The sequence below is a fragment of the Eriocheir sinensis genome, unplaced genomic scaffold, assembly GCF_024679095.1.
Source record: "Eriocheir sinensis breed Jianghai 21 unplaced genomic scaffold, ASM2467909v1 Scaffold7, whole genome shotgun sequence".
Classification (NCBI taxonomy): domain Eukaryota; kingdom Metazoa; phylum Arthropoda; class Malacostraca; order Decapoda; family Varunidae; genus Eriocheir; species Eriocheir sinensis.
The window spans coordinates 72,400-88,416 of NW_026112053.1; the positions used below are offsets into that span (position 1 = coordinate 72,400).

At 40.8% G+C, this 16,017-nt stretch overlaps 1 protein-coding gene and 1 long non-coding RNA gene across 32 annotated transcripts in view; one reads left to right on the plus strand and one right to left on the minus strand.

Annotated features, from left to right (window-relative positions):
- The window catches only part of LOC126993913 (protein AAR2 homolog), a 59,027-nt gene extending 56,458 nt beyond the window's left edge, over window positions 1–2,569 (plus strand). For all 3 annotated transcript variants that reach the window (XM_050853077.1, XM_050853078.1, XM_050853079.1), the window contains one exon: window positions 664–2,569. The gene's annotated coding sequence lies outside the window, so the exon portion shown is untranslated. The remainder of the gene's footprint in view (window positions 1–663) is intronic.
- An 892-nt stretch (window positions 2,570–3,461) lies between these two features.
- Window positions 3,462–14,910, minus strand: LOC126993914 (uncharacterized). Of its 29 annotated transcripts, XR_007748503.1 has the most exons (6): window positions 13,850–14,909; window positions 9,839–13,737; window positions 9,703–9,770; window positions 7,058–9,634; window positions 6,399–6,923; window positions 3,462–6,106 (listed from the first exon to the last, which is right to left on the minus strand). It is a non-coding gene; the product is annotated as an uncharacterized LOC126993914 (long non-coding RNA). The 29 variants fall into 29 exon arrangements; XR_007748496.1 differs by having other exon boundaries at window positions 7,058–9,770; window positions 13,850–14,910; XR_007748501.1 differs by having other exon boundaries at window positions 6,399–6,756; window positions 6,891–6,923; window positions 7,058–13,737; window positions 13,850–14,910.
- Between the last annotated feature and the right edge of the window lie 1,107 nt (window positions 14,911–16,017).

Here is a 16,017-nt window from a genome sequence, read left to right on the forward strand (position 1 = left end):
GGAGGTGTGTGTGTGTTGGTAATAGTGGAGGAAGCAGAAGCGGAAGAGGAGGAGGAGGAGGAGATAGAAAGTGTGTGTTGGTACTAGTGGAGGAAGAGGAAGAGGAGGAGGAGGAAGAGATAGAAGGTGTGTGTCTTGGTACTAGTGGAGGAAGAGGAGGAGGAGGAAGATGATAGAGAAGGTCAGGGAGGTGAAATATATGGAGGTAGATAAAAAGGAAGGAAGGAGACAAGGAGAGAAGGAAAGAAAAGAGAGGGAGGAAGGAAGGAAGGAAGGAAGGAGAGAAGGAAAGAAGAGAGACAGAGGAAGGAAGGAAGGAGAGAAGGAAAGAAAAGGCAAAGAAAGGAAGGAGAGAAGGAAAGAAGAGACAAAGGAAGGAAGGAAGGAAGGAAATGAAAGAAAGAAGGACGAGAGGAAAAAATGAGAAAACAGAAATAAGGGAAGGAAAAAAAAAATAGAAAATAATATGAGGAGGAGGAGGAGGAGATGGGAGGTGATTATGATATGTTTTTTTCTTTTTATATCTAATTTCCTAAAAAATTATAAGTTTTCAAAGGGAGTGTAACGTACATGACTCTTTAGATTGAGTCACACAGGCAGTTCTTGTCTGTCACGAGGGTTGCATTTCTTAACAATGACAAGCCTTCCTTTATGCCTCCACAGGTCTCCGTCAACACACCAGCTTGGGACGAGAGTGGAGGCGTTGGTAGACTTTGTGCATCTAGATCTTGGCCCAGCATGATTGTACGGGAGTTATCGAAGAAGCTACAGGAAGGAAGACACAGTAAGAGAGGAGAGAGGACAGCAGTGTGATTGAGTACTGGAAACATTTAAGAAGAGGAGAGAAGAAAGGAAAACAGCAAGATTGAGCACTGGGGATATCAAGGAAGCTACAGGAAAGGGGACAAAGTAGAAGGAGAGAAGAGGAGAGGAGCAAGATTGGGTACTGGGGATATCAAGGAAGCTACAGGAAAGGGGACAAAGTAGAAGGAGAGAAGAGGAGAGGAGCAAGATTGGGTACTGGGGATATCAAGGAAGCTACAGGAAAGGGGACAAAGTAGAAGGAGAGAAGAGGAGAGGAGCAAGATTGGGTACTGGGGATATCAAGGAAGCTACAGGAAAGGGGACAAAGTAGAAGGAGAGAAGAGGAGAAGCAAGATTGGGTACTGGGGATATCAAGGAAGCTACAGGAAAGGGGACAAAGTAGAAGGAGAGAAGAGGAGAGGAGCAAGATTGGGTACTGGGGATATCAAGGAAGCTACAGGAAGGAAGACACAGTGAGAGAGGAGAGTAACAAGCAGTATTTGGGTCAAGGAGGCAGTTTTTGGGGTCGGAAATCGGCAAACTTGGGAGGCCGAGTACGACAATCTGGCAACGTTGGCTCAGTACTCATTGCCTCGGGTCACCCCTCACACAAGGCAGACGATAAGGGTCGGCCCCACTAGACCCAGCAGTGTTAGGATTCTTATGTTTGCTAAAAGGGACAGAACGAAAGATTGAAATTTTGATGATTATGTAACATTTCAGAGGTGCTCCTTCACATACGTCATGACTTGCATTTGAGATTTTGACCGTGTGTGTGAGTTCTAGGTTGGTATTTTAAGACACTTTTGCTTCTCACATCAGCTATTTCTGAAGGTCAAAGAGGGGGTCAGTTGGGCTCTAATGAGTGTTTCTTCAGGTTCACGGTACAGAAGAAGGGTCATACTACCACCAGGGTCATAAAACTACTACTGTAAATACCCACAACTCCTACGAAAGCCTTGTCAAATGTGTGTTCTTGGGCAGTGAAATGTCTTATAATACGACCCTAGTTTTACCCTTTACCCCCTCCGCACCTCAACACTTCTATACTTACACCTCCCATTGCCCACAGCCTCGCCATACCCATGATTACCCACGCCCATGTCACACCTTATCTTTTGGGCCTTACCGTTTACAATCTTAGTCTAGTGGTGCCAACCCTAACTGTCTGTCTTGTATGAGGGGTGCGTCAAGGCAAAGAGTATATCGTCACCCTCATACAATAATCGCCTGAGTCATTTTTCAGCGATTTCCAGGTTTTTGTTTACATCGATTTTTCATCATGTGACGCCCATTTTTGTATAGTTGCCTTCGTTATTCAGGGTTTGAGAGTGTTCTAGAATTGGGGCCTTTTCATTTCTGCCTAAATCTTAAGCCGAATGAGATAATGACAGTTCTTTTCTGATTTCCTGAGAAGCAGAAAATAATGGCGGTTTGTTTACGAAGGTGACGATAGACGAGTGCAGCGGGAGTGTGTGTTTGAGGGACATATAACCACAGTGACAGCCAGAGAGGAAGAAGGACCCAGTTAGAAGTGGCCTGTCTCACACTGTTGACATGCCACTGGAACGCTTTACTTGAGGACTATATTACTGTAGCAGAAGTAGTAGTAGTAGTAGTCTCTCTCTCTCAGCCACAGCACACAGGAGCCCACAGGATGTCACCCCCCAGCCACATATATAGTCTCTCTCTCTCTCTCTCTCTCTCTCTCTCTCTCTCTCTCTCTCTCTCTCTCTCTCTCTCTCTCTCTCTCTCTCTCTCTCTCTCTCTCTCTCTCTCAGCACACAGGAGCCCACAGGATGTCACCCCACAGACACATGCCCCCCAGCCACATATATAGTCTCTCTCTCTCTCTCTCTCTCTCTCTCTCTCTCTCTCTCTCTCTCTCTCTCTCTCTCTCTCTCTCTCTCTCAGCCTCAGCACACAGGAGCCCACAGGATGTCACCCCACAGACACATGCCCCCCCCCAGCCACATATATAGTCTCTCTCTCTCTCTCTCTCTCTCTCTCTCTCTCTCTCTCTCTCTCTCTCTCTCTCTCTCTCTCTCTCTCTCTCTCTCTCTCTCTCTCTCTCTCAGCCTCAGCACACAGGATGTCACCCCCAGTATGTTTACAAACCCCACAGACACATCCCCCCCCCAGCCACATATATAGTCTCTCTCTCTCTCTCATCAGATAGTAATGTTACCTGGTACTACTACTACTATTATACTACTACTACTACTACCACCACTGCCGTGCCTCACCCAGTCTGAATGAGTTGCCTCCAAGTCCATGTACGTGAATTCTGTGTGTGTACATCCTGTGTGTGTACATTATCGTGTGTGTGCATCTCTCGTTGTGGGGGTGGAAAAATACTCTCGTCTGCTGTAGAAAATCTGTTTATACGAAAAATAAAAATATATGACAAGGAATATTTTTTGTCGTACCTAAAAAAAATGATATCTGAGGCTTTTTTTCTTTCATTGACCGACTGAAAGGAAAAAACAAGACAAGAAATATATGGCCTAAAAAATCACATCTGAACTTTTTTTCTTTCATTGACGGACTGAAAGGAAAAAACAGGACAAGAAATATATGGCCTAAAAAATCACATCTGAGCTTTTTTTCTTTCACTGACGGACTGAAAGGAAAAGAAAAACAGGACAAGAAAATAGTGCCTAAATATGACAAGAAATATATGGCCTAAAATATCATGGCAGTCTCTCTCACGGACTGACCGAACGAGGGAATTAAAATACCTGCCTAGTTGCCCCTTCCTTGACAGAGCTGAAGAGAATGAAAGCCAGCACGGCAGCTTAGGGAACTCTCCTCAGCGACCCCGGAGCCAGAAAGACAGACAGGGAGGCGAGAAGAGAGATGCTGTGAGGAGCTGAGCCTGAGTTAACTCGGTAGCAGCGACGGGCCAAATTTGTGGCTTTGTAGCTGAGACGGGCCAAATTTGTGCCAAGATATAAACCCCACAAAATAGATGATACATAAACTGATCACAAATGCTTCGATATATATTATGAAATGGTTTGTGTGAGTGATGATTTTTTCTCATTTTTCTCGCTTAGAGGGACCATTAAGAAACATGATCCCCGCTGCTACCGGGTTAAGGGCAAAGATGGTCTAGGGAACTCTCCTCAGCAGTCTCTCTCTCACTGACTGACCAAAAGAGAGAATTAAAATACCTGCCTATTTGTCCCTTCCTTGACAGAGCTGAAGACCACCAAAGCCACAGGACGGGAGAGTGACCACCTTCATCTTCACTGGCACCATGTTACCAAAACCACCTGGACTTCAAATATATGCCGACACGATACTGCTTTTTAGTGCTCTAGCGATGGTCAAGATCTCAGTACCACCCAGAGCTCCGGAAACACTTACATCACCATGAATTTGAGTCCCAATTTGAGTTCCTAATTGTTCTTTTGGTGACCTGGCGCATGAGGTGAAGGTGGTCACACTCTCCTATGGCTCTGAGGGGAATTAAAGGTCAGCATGTCGTAAGTCTCGGCATTCATTTGTTTGTGATCCGTGTCCACTGGTTTGTGATCCAACCCCAAGATTGATGTGGTCGTTGCAACACTTCTCTTCCCTTACACACGGATCACACACACACACACACACACTTGGAATACCAGACATACATAAATCACCCCCCCCACACACACACACACACACACACTCATTACCAGAGACACACGGATCACAGACACATGGATGCCCGACCTTCCTCTCTGATACCACACTGAAATATACAAGAAACTAACAGAACAATGGCACAAACTTAACATTCTGGCACACACTTGTTAAAAAAATAGAGCAAATCATATATGAAACGAACCTAACCTCTTGGCGTACAACTGCAAGGAAGCTTTACTGGAATATACCTTAGAGCATATAGCTTAAGTCTGGATCACAAACCTTACCCCTAAAGATAATGACAAGAAATATACGGCGAAACCTCTTCTGTGTTGGCATAATTGTACCTTTGGGCATCCCTTTAGCTGCCTCCTTTGATGTGGTGAAAGAGAAGAAAAGGCTTGCCCATCACCATATCACCATTTGCGGACTATGAGAAAAAATATGAATTGTAACCTAAATGAATGTACTAAGTTTGCATAGATAAAGTCCTGTTCAAATACACTTCAAATGACCGGCTATCAACCTTGAATCTAGGAAAACTATAGATCAAGTGGAGCTCTGGGGGCCACATGAGTCAAGCAATAATTGTAATGCTGACTTGCCTGATGGGTGAGGAGCCTCCCATAACCCACTTAGCCAGGGGGGTACATCTTTGGCCGACTGGTTAAGGAGTGGCTCTCCCGTTACGCTGGTTGTGGGTTCGATCCCCGGCGCCGGCAAACCTTTCCTTGTCTGGATTAATTTCTTGTGTGTTTCGTGTGGGAGTGGAGAAAAAGAAAATTCTGGCTTTCATAACGGCAGCACTATAAACTATAAGACTGTAGTTCAAATCAGACACTGACCCTGTACTCTCTGACCACTCATTCTGGGCTCTTTTTTGGGGGAGGAACACTTGGTGGGCCTTCATTGTTTGCTTTTGCCCTTAACCCAGTAGCAGTGACGGGACAAATTTGTGGCTTTACCGTGTACCATGTGCCATGATATAAACCCCCAAAATAGATGATACATAAACTCATCACAAATGCGTTGATATATATTATGAAATGGTTTGCGTGAGTGATGATTTTTTCTCATTAATTCGCTTAGAGGGGCCTTTAAAAAACATGATCCCCGCAGCTACCTAGTTTAATTGCTTCCTTTGCCGTCAAGAGAGAAAAAAAAAAAAATTAACTTCCAGAATGCCGACACGCAGAGGTTTCACCGTACTCGAGTCCCCTTACAAACTGGTGCGCCGGTGCTGCTACGGTACAAAAATATATCTCGTTTACAAATCCACAAATCCGTGAAGGCGAAAAACGTGCGACGGATGACTAGGGAATGGAACCAACCACTCCGTATACCACTGGCCAGGAGAAACAACCCTTACACCACCACCACTACGATACATGACACCACCACTACCACCACCGATAACACCACTACACACACTTACATACTTACAAACCCACTTCATTATAACTTACAGAATCCGATCCTTTTTGTATATCTGGCTTTTCCTTGAACTAATACATAAACACTTGCCTATAATGGTCTAATTAGAGAAGTTTAAAAGAATAATTCCACTATAATGACATCAGAACACCTTTATAGAAGAGAGTTTCCCCCTTACAGAATCCGATCCTATTGTTCCTTTGGCTATCCCTGAACTTATATATACAACAAAACGAACCTACAGTGATGGAATTAGTGCATCTTTTAACCCTATTATTCTGTTACACCTTGGCATCAGAACCCCTTGTAAGAGTTTCACCTATACAGAATCCAATCCCTTTGTATATCTGGCTTTCCCTTGAACTAATACATAAACACTTGCCTATAATGGTCTAATTAGAGAAGTTTAATAGAATAATTCCACCATAATGACATCAGAACACCTTTACATAAGAGAGTTTCCCCCTTACAGAATCCGATCCTATTGTTCCTTTGGCTATCCCTGAACTTACATATACAACAAAACGAACCTACAGTGATGGAATTAGTGCATCTTTTAACCCTATTTTTCTGTTACAACATGGCATCAGAACCCCTTGTAAGAGTTTCGCCTATATAGAATCCAATCCCTTTGTGCTTTCGACCTTCCCTGAACTTATACATAAAGGGAAATGTACCTATAGTGATGGAATTAGATCTTTTAACCTCATCACTCCGTTACAACTTGGCATCAGAACACCTTATAAGAGTTTCACCTATACAGAATCCAATCCCTTTATGCTTTCAACCTTCCCTGAACTTATATATAAAACAAAATGTAGTTAGAATATCATTTAGCCCTATCATTCTGTTACAACATGGCATCAGAACCCTTTATAAAAGTTCCACCTATACAGAATCCAATCCCTTTATGCTTTCGACCTTCCCTGAACTTATACATAAAACAAAAATGTAATTAGAATATCTTTTAATCCTATCATTCTCTTACAACATGGCATCAGAACCCTTTATAAGAGTTCCACCTATACAGAATCCAATCCCTTTATGCTTTCGACCTTCCCTGAACTTATATATATAACAAAAATGTAATTAGAATATCTTTTAACCTCATCATTCTCATACAACTTGGCATCAGAACCCCTTATAAGAGTTTCACCTATGCAGAATCCAATCCCTTTATGCTTTCAACTTTCCCTGAACTTATATATAAAACAAAACGTAGTTGGAATATCATTTAACCCTATCATTCTCTTACAACATGGCATCAGAACCCTTTATAAGAGTTTCACCTATACAGAATCCAATCCCTTTATGCTTTCGACCTTCCCTGAACTTATATATATAACAAAAACGTAATTATAATGTCTTTTAACCCTATCTTTCTCTTACAACATGGCATCAGAACCCCTTATAAGAGTTCCACCTATACAGAATCCAATCCCTTTATGCTTTCGACCTTCCCTGAACTTATACAAAAACCCCAAAAAATAGTGAATCTTTTAACTCCATCATTCTGTCACGCCTTGAAGCCTTTATAAGCATGTCACAAGTATGCTTTTTATTCTCTTTCAGTTCCTCTTTCCATTTTTCTTTCCTTTTATTTTTTATTTTCCTCATTCTTTTTCACTATGCGTCGCTTGTCTCGTGTTCTCCTACTTCCTCATTCTTCTTCTATTTCTTTTTTCTGTTTTTCCTTGTATTTTTTCCTTCCTTCTCTCATTACTCATTTCCTCTATTCCCACAAACAGAACTAACTGAACAACACAAAGGAACAGATTACAAACATGTCTAAGCCTAATTTTTGTTTTTCTTCCTTGTTTTGAACGTAATAAAAACTTCCTAATATACAAAATTTAATGTATCACAATTTGACGAATAAAGTATCTATCTATCTATCTATCTATCTAATATGTGTAAATGCAGCTTTTAAAAGAACAACACAAAGGAACACAGATTACAAACACGTCTAAGCCTAATTTTTGTTTTTCTTCCTTGTTTTGAACTTGATAAAAACTTCCTAATATGAGTAAATGCAGCTTTTAAAAGGACGTTTCTGCTACCACAACAGAGCCACGTTGATTTCAAAAACGTTTTAGCCTGATCTAAGTTTCTCCTATATAGTTTGGACGGTTGGTTCGGACGGATACTTGGTGGGAAACATTACTAGTATTGTTTTTATTGTTATTGTTATTATTGTTTGTTGTTCTGTTAACCCAGTAGCAGCGGCGGGCCAAATTTGCGGCTTTACCGTGTAGCAGCGACGGGCCAAATTTGTGGCTTTACCATGCAGCAGCGACGGGCCAAATTTGTGGCTTTACTGTGTAGCAGCGACGGGCCAAATTTGTGGCTTTACCATGCAGCAGCGACGGGCCAAATTTGTGGCTTTACTGTGTAGCAGCGACGGGCCAAATTTGTGGCTTTACCGTGTAGCAGCGACGGGCCAAATTTGTGGCTTTACCGTGTAGCAGCGACGGGCCAAATTTGTGGCTTTACCATGCAGCAGCGATGGGCCAAATTTGTGGCTTTACCATGCAGCAGCGACGGGCCAAATTTGTGGCTTTACCATGCAGCAGCGACGGGCCAAATTTGTGGCTTTACCGTGTAGCAGCGACGGGCCAAATTTGTGGCTTTAACATGTAGCAGCGACGGGCCAAATTTGTGCCATGATATAAACCCCCCAAAATAGATGATACATAATCTGATCACAAATGCTTTGATATATATTATGAAATGGTTTGTGTGAGGGGTGATTTTTTCTCATTTTTCTCGCTTAGAGGGACCATTAAGAAACATGATCCCCGCAGCTACCGGGTTAAGGCACAGTAACACAAGACCCTCAACTTGAACACACAAAATAAAATGTTTACATCGTCGCATGTACCTAACTTTAACCCAGTAGCTGCGGGGATCATGTTTCTTAAAGACCCCTCTAAGCGAATTAATAAGAAAAAATCATCACTCACACCAACCATTAGTATATATGTATTAATGCATTTGTGATCAGTTTATGTATCCTCTATTTTGGGGGTTTATGTGAAGGCAAGAATTTGGCCCGTCGCTGGTACACTGTAAAGCCACATATGTATTTCGTCCCTTAAGTACAATATGGAGGCGTAATATTGTATTTTGGAGGTGCGGAGTGATTTTCAATAATTACCCAGTTTACTCCAGTGCTGGGGGTGATCATCCTTACATTGCACGGTCCCTTCTGGAACGCATCTATCGTGCAAATCAAGGACTCCCTGCATTTGGCCCGTCGCTGCTACCGGGTTGTCTCAACATTGCCGACACTAATAATAATGAGGATTTTCCGAGGCTAACTACTTCTGCGTAATATTTTGAAGGGTATGCCGTTTAATTCTTTGAAGGTAATAACAATAACAATACCAATAATCACATAACTTGTTTCTCAAAGGCACCAATTTTTCTGCAGAACATATCAGCGCCTGACAAAAAACTCACATAATGGCAAGAACTGGACTTTCTATACACCAAACATTAGCTCCGTGTCTTTCATCCCTTTCGCTGGTAATCTCTGTGGGCCACTTTCACAGTCGTTTTGTTTGTTTTGATGGTTACCAATGGCTCCGATCGACGCTATAGTTTTCCACGTGAAACTAGCCTAGCCTAGCGAGAGGTGTTGAGAGTGTGTGGCAAGGTGCGGGGCTAGGTTAACCCTGCAGCCGCCACTACCCCATCGGCCAGTTTTACGTGTTTTACTATAGAGCTTAAGCCTTTCTTTGTCTGTATTGTTCCTTCCTATGACCTCTCCCTCAGCCTTGTTTTACTATAGAACTTAAGCCTTTCTTTGTCTGTATTGTTCCTTCCTGTGACCTCTTCCTCAGCCTTGTTTTACTATGGAACTTAAGCCTTTCTTTGTCTGTATTGTTCCTTCCTATGACCTCTCCCTCAGCCTTGTTTTACTATAGAACTTAAGCCTTTCTTTGTCTGTATTGCTCCTTCCTATGACCACTCCCTTAGCCTTGTTTTACTATAGAACTTAAGCCTTTCTTTGTCTGTATTGTTCCTTCTTATGACCTCTCCCTCAGCCTTGTTTTACTATAGAACTTAAGCCTTTCTTTGTCTGTATTGTTCCTTCTTATGACCTCTCCCTCAGCCTTGTTTTACTATAGAACTTAAGCCTTCCTATGCCTATCTTTAGCTACTTTCTACATTTTCTTTACCCCAGGAGTCGTGAAGCACATTTCCCCTCTCTCGCACGGTAAGTAACCACACGATGACTGCACTAAATAAGTAAACTAATAATGTGCTTCATGGTGACTGCTGTAAACTTCAATAACCTTCCTTCTGTCCTTGTGTGGGTTCTTTTTCAATCTTTTCTTGTGCTCGGAATAAAAAAAAGGGAAAAAACAAAACTAAAAACAACACTCCCATAACCTTGTCTCTTTCTCAACTTAAGTAATCTATCTTTATGGTCTAAGTCTGTCATGAAAGCTGCAAATATAAGCTAACACATGTTCTATCTTATAAGCATGTAATATCTGTAAAACTTAAGAAAAGACACATAGACAGCAGAACCTCGGCTCACAAGAAGTTGGAAAGTTTCGTTTAGTCGGCGCAACATCTGTGGTCATATGCCGGAAAGAGACAGAAGGGGAAGGAATTATAGGAGAAGGGAACAGATCCAAGGAGATGGGACACAACCCCCGATTAATACCTGGTACCCATTCACTGCTGGGTTGACAGGGGTGTAGGGTATCGGAAAAGCCGCCCAAATTTTTCCACTCTGTCCAGGAATCGAACCCGGGCTCTCTCGGTTTCTAGGCTCAGAAATTTAAATAGTTCCTGAAGGCCAAATTGATGATGATTGCTGGCTATGGAAACACCAGCATCAGCACTCATACCAGGCTATCTTTTTACCAGGTCATCAAGCAGCCGCCTCGCTTCCTCACAAATGACAGCCTCGGAAACACTGCCACCAGCTAACAGTTTCTCGTTCATCCAAATCAGCAGCGTATCCCTATCCTATGAAGGTATGGTGTCTGTGAACTTAACCCTAAATTACCGGTGTTGTCCAGAATCCCGGCATGGGGGGTTAATTAGCGTCACGGAAGGAAATCTGTTAGACCCACGGTGCTGTACGGCCGTGACATCTCAGTTGCCATTCTGCCCTTGGTGCGTGAGGTACGTTTGTGTTTTCCCGTGGTTAATTCCTGAATTGTTCCCAATTGTCCAGAGTTCCGGACAACGATAGTCATTACGTATGATATATCAAGTATAATGCAGGCATAAGGGCTTCCGAGGCTGGAACATTTCGGGGGACGTGTGAACTCCACGTTTGGCACATCTCAACACAATCAGCCAACACTCTGGCAGTGGTGCCTTCATTAGGGAAAGGTAGCGTTTTTTGAAAGTTTCACACATTTTTTTAAATTTTTTTTTGTAATGATTTTTTTGGGTAATATGTTAAGTTTATAGGTCACAGAATTAAGAGTGTATTCTAGTTTAAGCAAAAATTTAGTAATTAAACTTTGTACCATTCCTATATGTGTTTTTATGCCCACAAAGTTTGTCTGGAATTCCGGACATCGCTGGTAACCATGTTACTTCAGCAACGCTGGTAATCTAGGATTAAGTAACATGCATCCTTCCATCCCTGTGCTGTCTAACTTCCTAATGCAAGAGTTAACCAGCATCTTCATTCTTTCAATCGTCTGTGATCTTTGTCAAGTAAGAACTGTCACTCCTCTTGCAACACTGGCTCCCTTGAATGTCCCTTTATTTTTGAGAATAGTTCAGAGCGTTGATTTTGCCACGCCAGACCGAGCAGGAAGATCTGAGTCACGAACACCGTTTTCGTGTTTGGCGATGATGTCTTTCTTCACCTCTGTAATACATGGCGGCGGGTTGTGAGGGTTCTGTATCTGTAACGGCACTGAGTTGGGGCTAAGGTTTGGTGTTTCATTCATTGTTCTGGTAATGTATTGAGACGCTATTTGCTTTTCGTTTGCCAGTCACAAGGCGGCGGCCACACACCACACATTAAACCTGTAGCCACCCTGCAGTGTTTGCCTCTTCCCGTCACACCTATCACAACCTCCATCATGATTCTGGTAATTCTTCCATCCACTTTGCTGCAATCATTATCCTTCTTTGCCCCCATGGTGCCTTATCTAACAGTCTATAAAATAAACCCACAAAACACAGTGAAATTCAGAAGGCACAGGGAATTCAAGCAGAGAGGTGTACTTATCGAAAGCCACACAGCACTGACGCCCAGCTTGTTGTACCACCATGTTGACAGATCACGTGTTCATAGCTCGAAAGTAGTTGGAAAGTTTTGTTTAGTCGGTGCAACATCTGTGCTGGAGAGACAGGAGGGGAAGGAATTATAGGAGAGGGGAACAGATTACAGGAGATGGGACACAACCCCTGATTAATACCTGGTACCCATTCACTGCTGGGTGGACAGGGGGGTAGGGTATCGGAAAATTCATAGTTCAAGACGCTGTTCATCACCCAAGACGCTGTTTTGTTCGGAAAATTCGTTCGTGAGCCAATTTGTTCATGGTGAGAGATGTCTGTGACCTGAGGTTCCACTGTGTTCCAATCTTGTGAAGGTCTGATGTCTGTGAACTTAAGTAACCTATCCTTTTGGTCCAAGTTGTCATCAATGGTGCGAATATAATATAAAACTTGTATTCTACCTTAAGGTGTAATATCTTCGTAAAACTTAAGTAAGAACACAAATATTCCTATCTTATGAAGGTATTATGTCTGTGAACTTAAGTAACCTGCATCCTTTAATCGCAGTGCTGTCCAACTTCCTAATGCAAGAGTTAACCAGCATCTTCATTCTTTCATCCTTTAGCTGTCCAACTCCCTGATGCAAGAGTTAACCAGCATCTTCATTCTTTCATCCCTGTGCTGTCCAACTCCCTAATGCAAGAGTTAACCAGCATCTTCATTCTTTCATCCCAACACTGTCCAACTCCCTAATGCAAGAGTTAACCAACATCTTCATTCTTTCATCCCAACACTGTCCAACTCCCTAATGCAAGAGTTAACCAGCATCTTCATTCTTTCATCCTTTAGCTGTGCAACTCCCTAATGCAAGAGTTAACCAGCATCTTCATTCTTTCATCCCTGTGCTGTCCAACTCCCCGATGCAAGAGTTAACCAGCATCTTCATTCTTTCATCCCTGTGCTGTCCAACTCCCTAATGCAAGAGTTAACCAGCATCTTCATTCTTTCATCCCTGTGCTGTCCAACTCCCCGATGCAAGAGTTAACCAGCATCTTCACTCTTTCATTCCTGTGCTGTCCAACTCCCTGATGCAAGAGTTAACCAGCATCTTCATTTTTTCATCTCAACACTGTCCAACTCCCTAATGCAAGAGTTAACCAGCATCTTCATTCTTTCATCCCTGTGCTCTCCAACTCCCTAATGCAAGAGTTAACCAGCATCTCAATTCTTTCATCCCTGTGCTGTCCAACTCCCTAATGCAAGAGTTAACCAGCATCTTCATTCTTTCATCCCTGTGCTATCCAACTCCCTAATGCAAGAGTTAACCAGCATCTTCATTCTTTCATCCCTGTGCTGTCCAACTCCCAAATGCAAGGATTAACCAGCATCTTCATTCTTTCATCCCTGTGCTGTCCAACTCCCTAATGCAAGAGTTAACCAGCATCTTCATTCTTTCATCTCAACACTGTCCAACTCCCTGATGCAAGAGTTAACCAACATCTTCATTCTTTCATCCTTTAGCTGTCCAACTCCCTGATGCAAGAGTTAACCAGCATCTTCATTCTTTCATCCCTGTGCTGTCCAACTCCCCGATGCAAGAGTTAACCAGCATCTTCATTCTTTCATCCTTTAGCTGTGCAACTCCCTGATGCAAGAGTTAACCTGCATCTTCATTCTTTCATCCTTTAGCTGTCCAACTCCCTAATGCAAGAGTTAACCAGCATCTTCATTCTTTCATCTCAACACTGTCCAACTCCCTGATGCAAGAGTTAACCAACATCTTCATTCTTTCATCCTTTAGCTGTCCAACTCCCTGATGCAAGAGTTAACCAGCATCTTCATTCTTTCATCCCTGTGCTGTCCAACTCCCCGATGCAAGAGTTAATCAGCATCTTCATTCTTTCATCCTTTAGCTGTGCAACTCCCTGATGCAAGAGTTAACCTGCATCTTCATTCTTTCATCCTTTAGCTGTCCAACTCCCTGATGCAAGAGTTAACCAGCATCTTCATTCTTTCATCTCAACACTGTCCAACTCCCTGATGCAAGAGTTAACCAGCATCTTCATTCTTTCATCCCTGTGCTGTCCAACTCCCTGATGCAAGAGTTAACCAGCATCTTCATTCTTTCATCCCTGTGCTGTCCAACTCCCTGATGCAAGAGTTAACCAGCATCTTCATTCTTTCATCTCAACACTGTCCAACTCCCTGATGCAAGAGTTAACCAGCATCTTCATTCTTTCATCCCTGTGCTGTCCAACTCCCTGATGCAAGAGTTAACCAGCATCTTCATTCTTTCATCCCTGTGCTGTCCAACTCCCTAATGCAAGAGTTAACCAGCATCTTCATTCTTTCATCTCAACACTGTCCAACTCCCTGATGCAAGAGTTAACCAGCATCTTCATTCTTTCATCCCTGTGCTGTCCAACTCCCTGATGCAAGAGTTAACCAGCATCTTCATTCTTTCATCCTTTAGCTGTCCAACTCCCTGATGCAAGAGTTCTGTCATGGACACTGCAAACTCAACTAAAAAGACTCGATCCTATCTTAAAGTATTTGGCGTCTTTGTAAAACTTAAGTAAACTCACATATTCTGATCCTATAAAAGATTGACCTCATACTGTCAAACATGAAGTAAGAAATAATGATAATAATAATAATAATAATAATAATAATAATAATAATAATAATAATAATAATAATAATAATAATAATAATAATAATAATAATAATAATAATAATCTTAAAAAGGTTCCAATCTCAGTTTATGATTTGTGGTCAATAAACTTTCTTAAGAATGTAAGTGAAAATGAGAAGAAAATGACAAGAAAAATATGAATGAAAGTGAGAAAATGAGAAGAAAATTAGAAGAAAATGAGAAGAAAATAAGAATGAAAAAATGAAAATGAGAAGAAAATAAGAATGAAAAAATGAAAATGAGAAGAAAATTAGAAGAAAATGAGAATAAGAATGAAAAAATGAAAATGAGAAGAAAATTAGAAGAAAATGAGAATAAGAATGAAAAAATGAAAATGAGAAGAAAATTAGAAGAAAATGAGAATAAGAATGAAAAAATGAAAATGAGAAGAAAATTAGAAGAAAATGAGAAGAAAATAAGAATGAAAAAATGAAAATGAGAAGAAAATTAAGAGAAAATGAGAAGAAAATAAGAATGAAAAAATGAAAATGAGAAGAAAATTAAGAGAAAATGAGAAGAAAATAAGAATGAAAAAATGAAAATGAGAAGAAAATTAAGAGAAAATGAGAAGAAAATAAGAATGAAAAAATGAAAATGAGAAGAAAATAAGAATGAAAAAATGAAAATGAGAAGAAAATTAGGAGAAAATGAGAAGAAAATTAGGAGAAAATGAGAAGAAAATAAGAATGAAAAAATGAAAATGAGAAGAAAATAAGAATGAAAAAATGAAAATGAGAAGAAAATTAGGAGAAAATGAGAAGAAAATTAGGAGAAAATGAGAAGAAAATAAGAATGAAAAAATGAAAATGAGAAGAAAATAAGAATGAAAAAATGAAAATGAGAAGAAAATTAGGAGAAAATGAGAAGAAAATTAGGAGAAAATGAGAAGAAAATTAGGAGAAAATGAGAAGAAAATAAGAATGAAAAAATGAAAATGAGAAGAAAATTAAGAGAAAATGAGAAGAAAATTAAGAGAAAATGAGAAGAAAATTAAGAGAAAATGAGAAGAAAATTAAGAGAAAATGAGAAGAAAATTAAGAGAAAATGAGAAGAAAATTAAGAGAAAATGAGAAGAAAATAAGGATGAAAAAAATGAAAATGAAAAAATATGAATGAAAAAGCAAAAATGAGAAAATGAGAAGAAAATAAAAAAAAAAAAAGTAAATAAAATGCAGATAAATGAAGAGATTGAGAAAAAATGACAAAAAAAAAAAATATATATATAATAAAGAAAAAGTCTCGTAAAA